The 19560-nt window shown below is 38.0% G+C and overlaps 1 pseudogene; it reads left to right on the top strand.

Annotated features, from left to right (window-relative positions):
- The window catches only part of LOC143655444 (contactin-associated protein-like 3), a 231340-nt pseudogene extending 214787 nt beyond the window's left edge, over positions 1-16553 (top strand).
- The last annotated feature ends 3007 nt before the right edge of the window (positions 16554-19560 follow it).

The following is a 19560-nucleotide window of genomic DNA, read 5'->3' as shown; positions in this document are numbered from 1 at the left end:
ACTGCCCCTGTCTTTATCTGACCTTCTTCTCCCAAGGCCTCTCCTCTTTTCCTTCTAAAGCACCAGTAAAATTGGATTAGTAATATTGTTAATTCAGTATGACTTCATCTTAACTTGAATGCAGCTGCAAAGACCCTATTTCTTAATAAGGTTGTATTCACAGTTACTGGTATTTAAGACTTCAACTCATCTTTTGATGTGTTGATAGGACACAACTCAATCCATAACAGCAATCAAGTAGGTCAAAGGGAAGGGGAACTGGTTTGTTTGCTGCTTGCTACTATTTTTGTTGCTTGCTTTAAGAAGTGCTCAGCCCTGGTCTCTGGAGTTCTTGCTAACCTACTGTGTGCATAGCATTCATTTGGGCTCATCCCATTGCCCGTGGGACTTGGAGGCCAGGAGAACTAATGAAAATATGTTGCTGTTGATGCTGATTATTGTGCTATGAGTAGAAAAGTCCTTTGTTTCTTAACCAGGAATCTCATAACTTTGGTTAACATCTACCAAAGTATGGTAAACTAGATTTTTAGCTTGCAAATAGGGTAAAATCTCAGATTCTTCACAGCTCTTGTCAGATTCTTTATCCTTAAAGTTCAAATACTGGTCCAGTACCTATTATTTATTATTAATTATTCTATTTTACTTTTTCCTAAAACAAAGTTTGCCTTTTCTGATCTAAAGTTTTAGATGTAAGAAAATGGTCTTTATTATGTTTTGAGTACATTTATGTTTCATTTGTTGGCATCTTTGGGATACTTGCTACTTTTATGTTGGCTTGTCTCTTTTGTCCTCTTATTTAATTTCCTGCTGCAATCACAAATAACACAAAATGGGTTGACTTAAACCATGGGAACATATTGAATAGCATTTTCAGAGGCTGGAAGACTTGCTTTCTCCCAGAGTCAGTATCTTCTAAAGGACCAACAATCCTTGCTGCTATTTGTTTTTTCTGTCACAGGGCGATCAATGCACATGGTGTCATCTTCTTTCTCTTCCAATTTCTATTTCTTCATGTAGTTTTCTCTCATAAATTTTCCAGTAATAGGATTAAGGACCAATTTCATTCATTCGGGCCACGCTTTAATTGAAATTATCATCTTCAATAAGTCCTATTTACAATCAGGTCTCAACCACAGGAATGGATTAAGAGTAAGAATACGTGTTATTTGAAGTACCTAATTAAACTTACCATAGCCTCCGTACACTTTTTTTCTTTAATTGCTTTAATCTCTTTTTCTGTTTCCTCTTCCTTCCAAATGATTATCCCAAGTCCCTCCTCAATGTCAGTAAGTTGGTTTTAGCTGTGCTAATTACATTCCTTATGAAATATGAATGTTTCTGATTCATATATTATTTCTCAGATGATCAAGTTTATGTTTCAATTTGTTTTCTCTTTCCTATAAAATTTGTAATATTTTAAAAATTATATAATATGTTTGCTCTTGTTTTACTGAATTGGTGGTTCAACTAGTCCCATGCTGTGAAGCCCTTACAGGGAATTTTTCTCCATGGGCAAGCTCTTTGTCATTTGCATGCTGATTCATCTTCATTTCCTTCCTTCCTTTCTCCTATTCTCCCTCATATACCCTAGTTTCTTTTCTTCCCCCTCTCTTCCATTTTCCTTTCCTCCTTCCTTACCTTTCTTTAACTCTTCTTTCCTTCCCTTCCGACTCTGCCTTACTTGCTTGTTCTTCACAGTATGTAGACAGAGCTGCCGTGCTTCTTATATTGTTTTCACTTTGCTTTGCAGTGGGCAGCTCTGTCTGGCCATTTAATCAATTTAGATAAAATGTGGTTGAATTTCCTCATATCTGACATGTATTTCTCTTCCCTGATGAGCTTTCTTTGCAAGGTTAGTATCTCTAGTTCTATCAAATTTTCCCCCATAATTTAAGAGCTCAAGTTAGTACGGGAGGATTCTCCTGGTTGTGATGGATGCATTGACTGTTCTTTGTGCTGCTTTCTCTTTTTTAAAAAATATTTTTATTGACAAATCTTCACACACATATAGTCTATACATGGTGTACGATTAATGGCTCACAATATCATTATATAGTTGTGTGTTCATCACCATGATCATTTTGCTCCAGAAAAAGAAATAAGAAAAAATTCATACATCCCATACTCCTCACCCCTCCCTCTCAATGACGACTAGTATTTCTATCCACCCAATATACTTTATTCCTTATCCCCCCATTATTTATTTTTTAATCCATTTTTTTTACTCATCTGTCCATACCCTGGATAAAAGAAGTATCAGACACAAAGTTTTCACAATCACACAGTCATACTGTAAAAGCTATATAGAATTACACAATCATCTTCAATAATCAAGGCTTCTAGAACACAGCTCAATAGTTTCAGGTACTTCTCTCCAGCCACTCCAATACACCATAAACTAAAAAGCAGATATCTATACAGTGCAAAAGAATAACCTCCAGGATAACCTCTCGACTCTGTTTGAAATCTCTCAGTCACTGCAACTTTATTTTGTCTTACTTCTCTCTTTCCACTTTTGGTTGAGAAGGCCTTCTCAATCCCACGATGATAGATTCTGGCTCATCCCAGGATTTCTGTCCCATGTTGCCAAGGAGATTTACACCCCTGGATGTCAAGTCCCACTTAGGAGGGAGGGCAGTGTGTTCACCTGCCCATCTGGTTTAGAGAGAGAGACCACATCTGAGCAACAAAAGAGGTTCTCTGGGGGTGATTCTTAGGTTTATTATCAGTAAGCTTAGCTTCTCCTTTTCAGGAATAAGTTTCATAGGGGCAAGCCCCAAGTTCAAAGGCTCAGCCTATTGATTTTGTTGTCCCCACTGCTTGTGAGAATATCAGGAATTCTCCAAATGGGAGAGTTGAATATTTCCCCCTTTCTCCCCAGTCCTCCAAGGAAACTTTGCAAATACTTCTTTATTCACTGCCCAAATCACTCTAAGATACATCAGCATATCACACTAACCTCATAAGCCAACAAAACCTCATACCCTATCCAAAATTCTATGTACTTATAGTGTTAACTAAACTGACCATGCAAGTTAAATTAGGATAGGTACTACCCAAAATACAACTTTTGCACCAACTGAACATCTCTTCCTTTGCTCTCACACAGAAGTTGAAGTTTTAAAATGTGGATGATATCATCCTTTACACCATATTCTGATTTATCTTAGTCCTGTCCAGATCATGTGCTGCTTTTTCTTAAATAAATTTTCAACTGTTCTGTGCCCACAACATTTGGTGAATTTTATTCTATGTCAGGATAGCCAGAAGCTTCAGAGTCTTTGCACAGTTAGGCGTTAGAGGTCCCTGGAAAAGTGAACCTTTTTTCCTTGAATCTATTACCATCCTAACTTCAAACCGTTACACAGAGGATCTTCACTTTTTAAAAATATGTTTTATTGTGAAATATAACATACATACAAAGAAAAAAATAAAAAGCAATAATTTTCGAATTACACCACAACAGGTAGCTACAGAACTGTTTTCAGGCCCTGTTATGAACCACCATGCCACAATTTCAGAACCCCCCCCACCTAACCCAGTTGCTTCAAAACACTGGAGGCTAGAAGGAACATTAATATACTGATTCAGCAGTCATACTCATCTGTTATATCCTATTTTCTCTGTCATACCCCCTCCTTCTCCTTTGATCCCTCCCCCAATCTCTTGGGATCTTTAGGCAGAAAAAGTTCTGACTTTTTACTGTTGAGAAAGAATGTCAGCACTAAAAGATAAGGGGATATAGTTAACTGATAATCTTGGAGAAGCTGGTCCCTCTAGTTTTCAGGATTTATCTAGCCTAAGAACACTCTGGAAATTATAGTTTCCAGGAAAACAAACTTAGTGCATAATCATGGAAACTCTGTTCGAGCCCTCGGTGTTCTTAAGCTTTGACAGGAGTGATGTTGGTTGCAGAACACAAGCCATGGCAATTAGCGCTATCTAACTGAAGCTTGTGTAAGAGCAGCCTCCTGAATAGCCTCTTGACCTATTTGATCTCTCTTAGCCACTGATGCCTTAATGTTTTTATACTTCTTTTCCTTCTTTTGGTCAGGAAGGCATTTTTTTTCTGGATTGTTTTCCACTCTACCAGCTCACCTCAGCCCACCTCTTCTTCTCAAACATGGATGCATTTGCAAAACTCCTCAGGACGATTTCATTTGCCTTCATTTCCTCATCAAGATTTTTGAGGGTGTGGTAAAGGCATGAACGAAATATTTAAAATATTCTCTTCTTCAAATACTAAATGAAACAAAAACTATTTCCAACTTCCTTCTTCCCTTCTTTCCCTTCCCTTTTCTTTCTTTCTTCCTTTTTTTTAAATACCGATAATAATTGATCCCTTTTCTTGAGTCATCTGCTACTGGTGAGACCTGCGATTCCAAGGCCAAAGAGTCAGTGAGGGCTGCAGGGATAAGGTCAGGGAAGTGACTATTGGGGCAGGAGAGCAGTTCCATATTGGGGGAATGACAAATAATTAAATACTTTGTGGATTATGGAAGCCAGGTTTTTCACTGTTGGAAAAGAGGGTTACAAATATGGAAAAGAGGAGTGCTAGAAAAAAACATGTAGTGCTGCATTAGAAATGGAAGTATCAGCATGAGCTCATGTACTGTAATATATATAATACGGAAATAGAGGTATAAATGTACAAGTGCACGCATGTGTGTGTGTGTGGTGCATGCCTAGTGCACACATACTTTTATTTTGTATTTCTGTCACTGAGAGGACCTACAAGCCATGATGCTATAGTAGCAAAGAGATACTTAGCACCCAGATTTTGGTTTCGAAATGCCATTCTCTACCATTCTCCACTAAATGGAACTAGGATTTCTGGGAGAAATAGCTGATTTCAGAGATGGGGCAGCTCAATGATCTTTCTATGCCAGAAAATGATTAAATGCTCCAAAGTTAATTGAGACTTGTTAAAAAGCCATTGCAAGTTTGCTTGAATGGGATCCCACTGGCTATATGTGAAATAATTTAAGCATCAACATAAGTGATAATAAAAGAATATAAACCATTGAATAGAATAAGAATTTAAAAGTATATATTGTTATGGATAAATAATTGAATGGATCAAGAAAAAGGCTTTTCCTAGCAGAGGAGTCCCAGCCAAGTAATGTAGAAGAAATGGTGGAAGTGAGAATAACGTAATTTGGTAACGATTTTGGTAATGACCAACTCAGGCACAAACCATTAATGGAGCCTCCTCTCAACACAATTCTAATTCTCGAAACAATTACCATTTTGGGTACTGATGCCGTAGCTACATGCCATGAACAATCAGAACACAAAATGAGGGCTGGTAGGGGTTATCAATTGGTTCGGCAGTCAAATTCCCTAAGTATAAAATACAACTCACTTTTGTTTAAGGTTTTTTTCTTTTAGTATGTTTCTCCTTTTGCAATTGAGTCATTTCAGAATGCAGTTTCCGTCAACACTGAGACTTCGTATCCTCACTTCTCTACTCTCCATGGAGAATTTATGGCTGGTGTGGGTTTCTTTTTTAAGACCACAGCTTCCTCTGGGGTGCTTGTGGAGAAATTAGGGATCATGGACTTTTTCAGGACAGAGCTGCATGCTGAGTCGTCCACTGTATGCAAGCCCACTGCAATGTCCATTGTTCAGCAATGAACCCTTGAGCTGGACAAGATTTTAAAGGAATGACATTCTAAATTTTATTAGTTATATTTTTGTACTAACATTTAAAATCCAATGATTTTACGGGTTCACTTCCAGGTGCCTGCCCATGCAAAAACAAAAAAACTGAAAAACAAAAAACCTATGATTTTAGGTACCATTTTGCCTAAAAATGAGAAAGCAAAACAACAGAACTCACAGCATGTGCTAATCCAGAGAAATGTGCCTTCTCTTACCTTTAGCTGTGTGCTGTCAGAGCTGTAAACCAAATAACTCATTGTTTACTGAATTTCAAAAGTGTTTTACCCGGCATACTGTCTTTTTCATGTACTTGAAGATTAATTTCTTACTATCAAAAATCTACATTTAGTGCTTTTAAAGTTATATGAAACTTTGAACCATATTTGCATAAAAAGTGACACAGCCAGCTCTTCGTGGGAGAGCGCTGCGGTGCTGGGTGCTGGGTGCACGCGCGCTGGGCGTGCCGAGAGGGGCCGCTGGAAAGCCACAGCTGCGGGGGAACGGCGCGGCAGTTACAAACAGCTGCTTCTGCTGTCAGTGCCCCTGACACCCTAACGTCAGGACCCTGCCGAGCGCTTCTCTTGATAGCTCATTTTGCAGGTGTAACGGTTTACAGAGAAGTAAGTCTCAAGAGACGGAGGGATCACGTGCAAGCAGCCTCCACACCCATGATAGCAGTCCCCAGTCGGGTCGCCTCCCATTGCAGGGCTTGGCATCTGTGACAGCTGCATTTGCTCCCTACCGTTAGCCTGATCATTTCCAACTTGTGTGGAGTTCTTCAGTTTCACTTCTCACTGGAGTGAGGGAACTGATCTCACAGCTGGGGCAGAAGTCCTGCGCTCAGATGCAGACTGTAGGAGCGCAGGCAGACAGGAGCGTCCCAGGGCGTCTGTTCACCAGGGTCTGTCCACCCAGGCGCGCCCTCTCTTCCAGTGGTCTCTCCTGCATGCATATAGGCCCACCTTGCGCCTTTACTCTTTTTGCATTTTTTTTTGTATGCTGTATGGCGGGGTCACATTTCATTATTTTTCCATCTGAGTATCCCATTATTGCAACACCATTTGTGAATTTTTTTGTTTGCTTTGCTTGTTTGTTTGTTTTTTGTGAAGTGCATGGACCAGGAATCAAACCCAGGTCTCCCGCATGGCAGGGGAGAATTCTACCACTGAGTCACCCTCCCACCCCCGCTCCTTTCCTCTTACAGCGGATTGATTTGAAGTTTACAGGTCTTGGTAATGGAAGTTTTCCTTTTAGCTGGCTTTATTTATTGTTTGCTCATTGTTGTTTATTTTTCCCAAGGGGGAAAAATGTACTTTGCTATATTGCTTTTCAAACAACTCTATTCTAATTTAGGCAATAAGCAGATTAAGGAAGTAGCTCTCAATTGATCACGCCTCGTGCATTTTAAAGAAAATAAGGACATAGTTCAATTAGAAACTCAGCTAAATCACAAAATATTGCACAGCCGGCTTTGGAAGATCATGTGTATGACTTCTAGTTACCAAATGCTAAGTAATGAATTCAAATGTGTGTGTAAGGAGAGAGAGGGATCGTGTGTGTGTGAACATAGCATGGCTTCATAAACCAACCTGATTGTTTCCTCACATTAAACTTAGACGAAGCCTGTTCAAAACACCTAAAACCATCAAACTTCCTGAGAGGAGGAACACATAGTGGTTGAAAAAAAGAAAAATTTCCCCTCATTTATAATCTTGGAAATTATGTGATGGAATTCCTAGGAACGAAAGTGGTGTAAAAGCAAACCAAAATTAACATTCGCGTTCAGCTAAAGTTTATAAAATTGTGATCGACGAATCATTTGATGAATCATCGGCTTCAGAATCACATACAACGCTGGTTGAAAATTTAGATTTGCCACCAAGCTGCAGCTCTGGATACAAACCCAAGAATCTGCATTTTTCATAAGCTTTCCAGGTAATTCCTGTAATTCTAACGCCAAGGATCGTATGCCTCTCTAAGCGGTTTCTCTGACGTTGTGATTCAAAGTTCACACGATAAAATACATTCCCATCTATCACTCATTTAATGCTGCACCACCCAGAGAGAAGAGGATGGATAACGTCTGTGGCTTCATGTCACTCCCTCCAGGTTCCCTTTCTTTGCTCACTCCTTAATCCCTTTTCATACTTTATTACTGAGAGTCCCTTCAGACAAGAAACTTGTTTACACATTATTGTTTTAAAAGTTTTGGAAATTCATACATAATCATGATAATGTGTGTCGTTGTGCACAAACAAAAGCTACAGTAATGGGGGCACAGTCTTTATTTTGTTCTTCTTAAAGGAGCTAAGGCAAATATCTTCCTAAACTGAAGTTGAATAAATATTTGCCAAAATCAACCGTGTTTTAAAAATAGTGTTTTATTCCACGTCATTTGCAACTTTTGATACTTGATAATTTGCATTTTCCAAAGTATGTATGTTCACAAGACTTTGGCCTGTCTGGTGTTCTCCCTAAGGCCTCAGTGAGGCGTGGGGCTGGGATCCCGAGAGGACCCGGGCGCGCCTTTCCGCGCGCGGTGCTTCCCCTGCAGGCGGCACGGCCACCCGGCAGAGCGGCTTCCTGGGCTGCCTGCGCTCCCTGCAGCTGGACGGGCGCGCCCTGGACCTGGAAGAAAGAGCCACGCGGACGCCGGGCGTGGAGCCGGGCTGCCCGGGGCACTGCAGCAGCTACGGACACCTGTGTCGCCACGGGGGACGGTGCCGGGAGAAGCGCAGGGGGGTGGCTTGTGACTGCAGCCTCTCGGCCTACGCCGGGCCCTTCTGCGCCAGCGGTGAGTGGGGCCGGGGCGCGCGGGCTGGGCGTGGAAGAACTCAAGGGCAGGGGACGGTTCTGGCGTTTGAGGTTATAAGGGAAGAAGGAGACCATTCCATGCCATTATTTGAAACGGAATCGTTTCTGTCCCAAATTCTTGTATTTATTTCAGAAGAGAATATGACTCTATTTATGAAAAGCCCATAGCTACTTCTTTTCAAAAGGATGTCACTCCTCTCTGTTTTATTATTCAGAAGATCTCTGTTTTTTCTCTTTAATGCTGATGCTCTTAAAGCATTTCCATTGTCAACAATTCCATCTGTCCTTGGTCACTTCTTGAGTTTAAGATCATTACTGCATCATTGCTATTTATAGCAATGGCTTGAAGTAATGCAATAAAATGTTATTTGCTTTTATTACCAAACACATTAACTCAGTGGGGACATATTTAATTAAATATTGATACATAAAAAACAGATCCACGTAAGCATTTTGTTCTAAGATGTTTGACCATCTGTTCTTAGAGAGTGTAGTGGACAATGCAATGAAAAATAGCTTTGGCATAAAAGAAAATTTCTGATTGCTGATATTGAAAAAAATTGGTCCATAAGTCTTCCTATCCTTAACTCCTATAAGAGAACTGCATCTCCTGCAAGGCAGTTGATTTTTAAGAAAGAAAGGGCAACATTTAATGAAAGAAGAAAAATGATCCTGGAGAGACTCTGCTGGAATGGGAGCAGGAAAAGCTCTGTGGATTTCTACAAAGTGAAATAATCATAACTCATGAAAATTATTAAGCAACTGCAACGTAAAATTTTCGAAGTGTCTGGAAATTGTTCTAAGTGCATACTTCAAATGCAGAAACATTTAGTCAATAAATCTATTAGTTATTGGTAAGAGTGGTGGGAGTCTGAAACATTTCAACCATGCCTCATTTCCTTACTCCCTTTCAGTTCAGCATGACAGAATCCCTACTTTGTGTAGGTATTGCCAACAAGACGGAGCTTTCTGTCACTTTATTTCTCAGTCTGGTTCTATGACTTCTCCCTGAGAGGGTCAAGATGCCAGCATTCCTGAGCCTCTGTTCTAGTTTGCTAGCTGCCAGAATGCAATATACCAAAAAAGGAATGGCTTTTAAAAGGGGAATTTATTAAGTTGCAAATTTACAGTTATAAGGCCATGAAATTGTCCTAATTTAATCAAGTCAATAGAAATGTCCCAAGGCATCCAGAGAAAGATACCTTGGTTCAAGAAGGCTGATGACGTTCAGAGTTTCTCTCTCCACTGGAAAAGCACATGGCAAACGTGGCAACATCTTCTAGCTTTCTCTCCAGGCTTCTTATTTCATGAAGCTCCCCAGGGGCGTTTTCTTTCTTCACCTCCAAAGGTCTCTGGCTGCGTGGGTGCTCATGGCTCTTCTGACTTTCTCATCATTCTGAAGCTTTCTCCAAAACGCTTCCTCTTCTGAAAGCTCTCAGTAAACTAATCAAGACCCGCCTGGAACGGATGGAGTCAACTCCCTGTAATCAAATGTTGACACCCAAAGCTGGCTATGTCACATCTCCATGGAGCTAATCTAATCAAATATTCCAACCTGCATTATCAAATAGGGATAAAAGAGATGGTTGTTCCCACAAGATGATCAGAATTAAAACATGGCACTCCCAGCTTCCTTGGAGTGAATGATGGCTCTGTTCAAGGGAGCCATAGGCTTAGCTGCCTTATGAGGGTGTGATGAGAGCTGGGAACTGCTGGGAGTGGAAGGACATAGTCTTGTCCTTGGTGGATGGGGCCTTGGCTTCAGCGAATGATTGTCTCACTGTCATTTAAGGAACTTTCCACCTAATGACTGTTTAACTTATTAATAAAACTTTTTTTAAATGTTAAAAAAAAATTCTTTCAAACCAGCACAGCCTCCCACCCAGCTCTGTGTTGCAGAAACTCTATTCCAGGCAAGATCAGCTGAATGGACGAGGGCTCCTCCACCAGGTCCCCACTCATAAAGCAAAAGTTCTACCCAAGTGTGGCAGGCTAAGAACACTGAACCCTTTCCTCCAGCTAGCTTGTGAGTCCAGTTTCCACACAAGAGGCAAGCCAAGAGGATACCCCCTTGATATCCACACACACAGTGCCCCACTCGTAGGCAAGGGTGTCATGCTGAGAGAAGCAGTCCACTCACTGCCTGCAGCTCCAGAGTGCTGAGATCGGGATAAAAGAGGCCATAAGAACACAGAACACTGTACATTTCCTCAAGTTAATTGACATTATTTGGAGCAGAGCTTGGGAAATTCAAAGGTAAGTACTGTACTAAAAACAATGGAGATTTTAGTGCTAATCAATTAGGAGGAGGCCACGATGTCAAGAAGCTAAACCACAAACAAACTGAAACTTTGACAAGAAGAGACAGGTACAGAAAAAACAGCTAGGAAGACTCCTCCTGGACTGAAAACAAACCTCACGGATTGGCTTTGAAGACTACCCCTAAAAAAGGGCCTAGAAGTAATTGGATCAGACAATGGAGAATACACTCGAGTATAGTCTCAAAAACAATAAAGCATTATACCGACAGTTAGTGGAAGGAAACAGCTGGTTTTGATATCAGCAGACACAGACATCTGGACTAAGAGAAAAGAGAGATGAAGAGCCCTGATACAACCACTGCAATCCTAAGGTGACTGCATGTGTGCCAAACCCATGCATTGATATTCTGAGTGACAACAGAATCTACAAACTCAGGGGAAATTGACTTCATTGAAATAGTCTAACCATGTCACTAAGCACATGAAACAACATCAACAACAGGCCCTTGGGTGGGGTGGGGATGCGGGACAGTGTCCTGAGTTGTAACAATATATTATCTAATATGCCCAATTTTCAACAATGACAGCAATAACGTAAAACATGAAACATGCAAAGAAATAGAAACGTGTGAACCATACAGAGGGATAAAAAGGAGAAACTGCCTTTGAGAGGGTCTGGATGTCAGATTTAGCAGGCAAAATTTTCCAAAAGCTATAATAGATATATTCAAGACTGAAAGCAACTGTGATCAAGGCAGTAAAAGGAGGTATAATGACATTGCCTTACAAACAGAGAATGCCAAAAGACATAAAAATTAGTGAAAGACCCAAATGAAAACTTGCATTGGAAAGTACAATAATTGAAATGAACAACTCACTAGAGAGAATAGCAGTAGATTTGAGCTTGTGGAAGAAAGAATTCATGACCTTAAAAATAGATCACAACAAATCAAAGCAGAAAAATCACATGATCATCTCAATTGATGCAGAGAAGGCATTTGACAAGATTCAACATCCTTTCCTGCTGAAAACACTTCAAAAGATAGGAATACAAGGGAACTTCCTTAAAATGATAGAGGGAATATATGAAAAACCCACAGCTAATATCATCCTCAATGGGGAAAAATTGAAAACTTTCCCCCTAAGATCAGGAACAAGACAAGGATGTCCACTATCACCACTATTATTCAACATTGTGTTGGAAGTTCTAGCCAGAGCAATTAGGCAAGAAAAAGAAATACAAGGCATCAAAATAGGAAAGGAAGAAGTAAAACTATCACTGTTTGCAGACGATATGATACTATATGTAGAAAACCCAGAAAAATCCACAACAAAATTAATAGAGCTAATAAATGAGTACAGCAAAGTAGCAGGCTACAAGATCAACATTCAAAAATCTGTAGCTTTTCTATACACTAGTAATGAACAAGCTGAGGCGGAAATCAAGAAACGAATCCCATTTACAATCGCAACTAAAAGAATAAAATACCTAGGAATAAATTTAACCAAAGAGACAAAAAACCTATATAAAGAAAACTACAAAAAACTGTTAAAAGAAATCACAGAAGACCTAAATAGATGGAAGGGCATACCGTGTTCATGGATTGGAAGACTAAATATAGTTAAGATGTCAATCCTACCTAAATTGATTTACAGATTCAATGCAATACCAATCAAAATCCCAACAACTTATTTTTCAGAAATAGAAAAACCAATAAGCAAATTTATCTGGAAGGGCAGGGTGCCCCGAATTGCTAAAAACATCTTGAGGAAAAAAAAACGAAGCTGGAGGTCTCGCGCTGCCTGACTTTAAGGCATACTATGAAGCCACAGTGGTCAAAACAGCATGGTATTGGCATAAAGATAGATATATCGACCAATGGAATCGAATAGAGTGCTCAGATATAGACCCTCTCATCTATGGACATTTGATCTTTGATAAGGCAGTCAAGCCAACTCACCTGGGACAGAGCAGTCTCTTCAATAAATGGTGCCTAGAGAACTGGATATCCATATGCAAAAGAATGAAAAAAGACCCATCTCTCACACCCTATACAAAAGTTAACTCAAAATGGATCAAAGATCTAAACATTAGGTCTAAGACCATAAAACAGATAGAGGAAAATGTTGGGAGATATCTTATGGATCTTACAACTGGAGGTGGTTTTATGGACCTTAAACCTAAAGCAAGAACACTGAAGAAGGAAATAAATAAATGGGAGCTCCTCAAAATTAAACACTTTTGTGCATCAGAGAACTTCATCAAGAAAGTAGAAAGACAGCCTACACAGTGGGAGACAATATTTGGAAACGACATATCAGATAAAGGTCTAGTATCCAGAATTTATAAAGAGATTATTCAACTCAACAACAAAAAGACAGCCAACCCAATTACAAAATGGGAAAAAGACTTAAACAGACACCTACCAGAAGAAGAATTACGGATGGCCAAGAGGCACATGAAGAGATGCTCAATGTCCCTGGCCATTAGAGAAATGCAAATCAAAACCACAATGAGATATCATCTCACACCCACCAGAATGGCCATTATCAACAAAACAGAAAATGACAAGTGCTGGAGAGGATGCGGAGAAAGAGGCACACTTATTCACTGTTGGTGGGAATGTCAAAGGGTGCAACCACTGTGGAAGGCAGTTTGGCGGTTCCTCAAAAAGCTGAATATAGAATTGCCATACGACCCAGCAATACCACTGCTAGGTATCTACTCAAAGGACTTAAGGGCAAAGACACAAACGGACATTTGCACACCAATGTTTATAGCAGCGTTATTTACAATTGCAAAGAGATGGAAACAGCCAAAATCTCCATCAACAGAAGAGTGGCTAAACAAACTGTGGTATATACATACGATGGAATATTATGCAGCTTTAAGACAAGATAAACTTGTGAACCATGTAATAACATGGATGGACCTAGAGAATATTATGCTGAGTAAATCCAGCCAAAAACTAAAGGACAAATACTGTATGGTCCCACTGTTGTGAATGGACATTCGAGAATAAACTTGAAATATGTCATTGGTAACAGAGTTCAGCAGGAGTTAGAAACAGGGTAAGACAATGGGTAATTGAAGCTGAAGGGATACAGATTGTGCAACAGGACTAGATACAAAAACTCAAAAATGGACAGCACAATAATACCTAATTGTAAAGTAATCATGTTAAAATACTGAATGAAGCTGCATCTGAGCTATAGGGTTTTTTTTTTTGTTTTTGTTTGCTTGTTGGTTTGTTTGTTGTTGTTGTTTTTTACTATTACTACTACTTTTATTTCTTTTCTTTATATTAACATTTTATATCTTTTTCTGTTGTGTTGCTAGTTCCTCTAAACTGATGCAAATGTACTAAGAAACAATGATCATGCAACTATGTGATGATGTTAAGAATTACTGAGTGCATATGTAGAATGGTATGATTTCTAAACGTTGTGTTAATTTCTTTTTTTTCTTTCCGTTAATAAAAAAAAAAAAAAATAAATAAACTTAAAAAATAGATCAATAGAAATTATGCATTCTGAGAAACAGAGAAAAAAGGGTGAAGAAAAATGACCAGAACCTTCAAGAAATGTGGGGCACCAATAAGTGTACCAACATATGTATAGTGGGTGTACCAAAAAAAGATGTAAGAAAAGGGCAGACAGAATACTTGCAATAATAATTGTTGAAAATTTCCCAAATTTAATGAAAATCATTAATCTGTACATGCAAGAATCTCAATAAAATCCAAGTAGGATAAACTCAAAGACATTCATACCCAGACACATCATAGTGACAAGTTGAAAGATAAAGAAACAATTATTGAAGGAGGCAAGAGAAGAATGACTCGTCATGAACAAGGGAGCTCAAGGTTAAGACTTGACTTCTCATCAGAACAGAGAGAGACAGAAAGAAGGCAGGGACATCACAGATTCCAAGTGCTGAGAGAAAATAACTGTCAACTAAGACTCTCATACCCATCAAAATTATCTTACACAAATGAAGGTAAAATAAAACATCCCTAAATAAATAAATGCTAAGAAAACGTGTTCCTAGCAGGTACCTTATAGGATATATTAAAGGAATTCTTTAGTCTGAGAACATGTAACCCCAAGCAACAATTCAAATCCCAAACATAAACAAAGGTCACTGGTATAAGTCATTTTGTAGGTAATTATGAAAGGCAATACAATCACATATTATTTTCCTCTCTTCTCTTAACTAATTTAAGAAGGAATTCTTTAACGTGCTATGTATATAATTGTATTGTTGGGACTACAACGTATAGAAATGCAATACATTTGAAAACAGCAGCACAGAGGATTTGAGGGGAAGACAAGCTATACTGGAAAAAGGAAATGACAACAGTTGGTAATTAAATCCAGAGGAACAAATGAAGAGAAGCAGGCCTGGTAAATAAGGCTCACATCACAAAGTCTTTAAATATATGCTGGCTTTTCTTAGCTTCTTTATTTATATGAAATAATAATTAAAATATATTATTAAGTTTCGAGCATGTACAAATATAATGCATTTAACCATGTTAGCACAGAAAGGGGTAGAGGAAATACAGCTATAGAAAAGTAACTTTTCCATATCTCACTTAAATCTATGTGACGTATTTCTGGTAAAATAAAATGTTTACTACAAACCTAGAGCAGCCACTATAAAATAACTTAAATCATAAAAAGAATTAAAATGCTATGCTAGCATACACTGAATCTCTCATACATTGCTGTAGGAATGTAAAGTTAACGCAGTTGTCTTGAAAAATTTGGCATGTCCTCAAAATATTTTAGCATAGAGTTATCATATGGCCCAGGAATTCTCGCTCCAGATGCATATCCAAGAGAAATGAAAACACGCATCCACATAAAAACTTGTATGCAAATGTTCATAGCAGAATTATTGATAATAGCTAAAAAGTGGAAACAACCCAAATGTCCGTCAACTGGTAAAAAAGATCGATGAAATGCAGATTATCCACATAATGGAATATCCTCCATCAATAGAAAGGAATGAAGTAGTACATACAATATAACATGGATAAACCTTTAAAATATGAAAGGAAAGCATCCACTTATTGAAGAATTCCATCAATATGAAATGTGCAGAAGGCAAAATCAATAGAGACAAAAAGTATAGTGATGGGATACGGTGGGAAAGTGGAAAATGGCTTTTAATGGAAATGGATTCTCTTTTTGAGGTGATGAAATGTTCTGAAATTGTTTGTGATTATAGTTGCATAAATCTCTGAATACACTAGGAAGTAAAAAGCATTGAATTTTACTTTTTCAATGGATGAGTTGTAAGTTATACATATGTGAATTATATTACAATGACACTGTTAAACTATTTAATGTTTGGGGAAAAATGGTTTTCAAAGGGGTGAAATACTAACTAAGATGAAGATATTTGAGAGTAATGAAATTCATATAAATGTTATTCAAGTCTGGGTGGTGAGTTTATCACTTTCATACATTTTTCTTCACACTTTATTTTTTAAATTCTTAACATTGAAAAAGTTAAAAAAAAAAAAAAAAAGCCAAACAGGCAAGACTTCCCTAAATATTTTATCTCCCGGGATATTTAAAGATTGAACTCAGTCTTTAAATATACTTAAACAAGACCCTTGTCTTTACATTTTGCTAACATAATAAAACTATGTGTGCCATTCCAGAGATTTCTGCGTATTTTGAAACTGGCTCCTCTATGACTTCTAATTTTCAAGAGCATGAACTCTTAAGTGAAAACTCCAGCTCACTCACTGCTTCTAATCTCATGTGGATGTTAAATTATCCAGAGAAAAGGCCACCTGAGCTTATTATAAAAGTAGGACTGTAACGACATGACTTTTTCCAGCATTCAAACTACAAAAAAGGAAAGAAAAATCTATGCACACCCAACTGTCACAATGTTTTTGTTTCTTTGATATTTCACTTCTTATCATAATGTTTATCTTGAGAGCTGGTATTTGAAGATGCAATTAAGATACTTCTCTCCCATTACAAGTTTGATAATTTTACAGAGTTGATAGGATACTGTGCTTCTTGTTATTGCTAGAAGGTGTTTCGGTACTATGTGTGTAATCAGTTTTGCGGCACGTTTTGTAATGAGCTATCTAGTTAATATATGGCAAATATCTCCTTCTGTTTGGATGGAAAACTATATAGAAGATAATTTTTATGAGTCTTCAAAAATTTTTTGATTGTTCTTTTTCTCATCTGGTTGAGAAGTCAGTTATATCACGCTGGCAATTAGGGTATTCCAAGGTTTTCACCGTTGGACCACCAGGCCAATGCTAAACTTTATATCGTGAGTCAGGATAAAAATTTAATTTCTAGAAAACTTGTAAAAATCGCCAACTGACAGGATCTTAGAACAGGCAGTAGGTGAGTTGTGGGTAATGAAGATGTACCTGTAGAGGAGAACAGTTTCAGATTAGAAAATGTAGATCCTATAGAAATCTTGTCTTCTGACAGAGCCCTTTCTCTTCCCTATTTTTTGATTATGGCAGAAGACAAGACAAATTTCTGGTTGTGTAAGAAACATCAACAATGGTGCTCATGTCACTATTATATTCAAATATCTCACTGACAAGTTATAATTATAGAAACCGAATGCTCTTACAATCTTGCCTGACGTTTCATTTCATAAACTAAACATCATACTCATAATTAATTTAGAGACTAGTTCAGAGTTTTCCTATGTGTAATTTAAACATTTTCATTTTAGAAAGTTTTGGGGAAACTGCTTATTGTCAGAACCTTTGGTCTTGACTTTTAAAATAGTATAATTGGACTCTGAGTTTGCCACTGGAATTGCACTTAGGTAATCACTGTTCCAGGAAAGGTAATTATTGGGCTCAACCAAATCTATGCTAAATAGATTCAAAATTGTGTGGAGTACTCTTTTACTATTGAGAGTTTTGTAAAATATCATTTTAATTTAAAATGTCATTTATTTGTTTTCATCTTTAAGAAGTTTGCAGATTGAGTACAAGCTAAACAGAAATCAAGATCCAGGTGTTTTTTACTTTGATTTTAAAAATATGGCTGGGGTGGGCCATGGTGGCTCAGTGACAGCATTCTCGCCTGCCATGCCGGAGACGGAGGTTCGATTCCCGGTGCTGGCCCATGCAAAAACAAAACAGCAAAAACAAAAAAAACATGGCTGATGGAAACTTTCACCAGGTGATGATTAGCAGAGAAGGAATGGTTTTTGTAGAAATAATGCAGCAAACATAAAAGCCAGATTGACTAAAATTATGATTCTGATAACAATGCAAAACATTATAAACAAACATTAATAAAAGAGCAATCTATTCGGGGGCTGGTAGTTTATGTCATTTCATTTGTTGAGCAATGTGATTGTCTCAACGTTATTATTGATAACTGGGCATGTAACATATCAAGGTGACCTTGTCTTTTTTATTTGGTAGGGAATTGTTGTCTTGGTGTGTTTGTCATGGTGACTACTAGTAGAGACTAGTAATAGACTCTTAGTAGAATGGTAGAATCTATTAACTGATGTTTCAGTGGGAATCTGTCCACATCTGATAATTAAAGAACAGATACTATAGCAATTGAATAGCAAGATTTTTTTTTAAAAGCATGCAAGGCTTTCATTAAAATAGGAGTGAATAAGAAAACAGACCATAGTTAGAGCAAAGCAAGTAAATTATACATTGTCACTGGCTTTGGAAAGAATTATGTGTCTTGGTTTCATGTTTCAGGTTTTCTCCTGAGATAAGTAAAAGCTTTTAAGTTTAAAACTGCTGAATCCATTTTTTGTGCATGGATCCTACCAATCAGATTCTTATGTTATAAAGAAAAGTAAAGCAAGGAAAGGGTTGCTAGCTGGATGAAGTGATAGCTGATGGCATTATGGAAATTGTTGATAAAATAGGTCTCCCCTTCCAAATGATTCATCATTTGAAGCTGGTTTCTTTAACCTTTGTTGTAACATTTACAAGAGATTTATATGATCATTTTTACCTGGTCTCTCTTTGCTGCCTGTGTTCTTATCATCAAAATTGCACTCTCTTTTGATGTTTGCTTCTCATGGAACATTTAACAGGTTAACCGGAGTTCAAGGAGACAAGTCATCCTGTCACTGGGGACAGAATTCAATGCCCTGAAATCCCTCACATCGGGAAAGTCAGGTAAGTAGAAAAAAGAACTTTTCCCCTGCAAACATCAGACAATCATTAAATGTCATGTCAGAAACACTGGAAGCATTCATCATGCTGAAAGAAGCTCCTCGTCCTATTTGAATAATAATTTCACGGTGAGTGACAATCGAGGCAAAACTATACTTTTATCTGAGTGCACATATAATCATGAATAAGTACTGTCTGCAAGATGAGAAGGGTGTTCCTGGAAAAAGACTTCCATACATACCCTCTCACATATCAATCAAGCATAATAAATTGTGGTATTCTTCTAACAGTTCTGGAAAAATGAAATGTGATTAAAGCAGACACATAGCTCACAGATTATATATTAACCAGCTTCAAATCCAGAGACTCTCATTCAATCATAAAGTAGGGTTTAAGTTGAAAAGAAGAGAAAAGAAGTATTTTCTTTCTACAGAGGAGTACAGTTTGAGCTATGATCTGAGTTCTGCTTTCACTTACTTCTTTCTCTTTGAGGACTCTAGCATCTAGCAGAAGAGATGAGGCATGCTCATGAAAATGTATTACACAAGGTACAAAGTGTAGTAATTGCCTATGATATTGACAAGAGAACATATATAAAAGCCTGTCACTCAGGCTATAAAAATTAAAGTTCAAATTCAGCAATGAAGTATGTAATCTGAAGCAAT

Source organism: Tamandua tetradactyla, chromosome 2 (genome assembly GCF_023851605.1).
Source record: "Tamandua tetradactyla isolate mTamTet1 chromosome 2, mTamTet1.pri, whole genome shotgun sequence".
Classification (NCBI taxonomy): Eukaryota; Metazoa; Chordata; class Mammalia; order Pilosa; family Myrmecophagidae; genus Tamandua; species Tamandua tetradactyla.
Note: the sequence above shows the minus strand (reverse complement) of the source record. Positions and strands in the feature narration are given on the sequence as shown.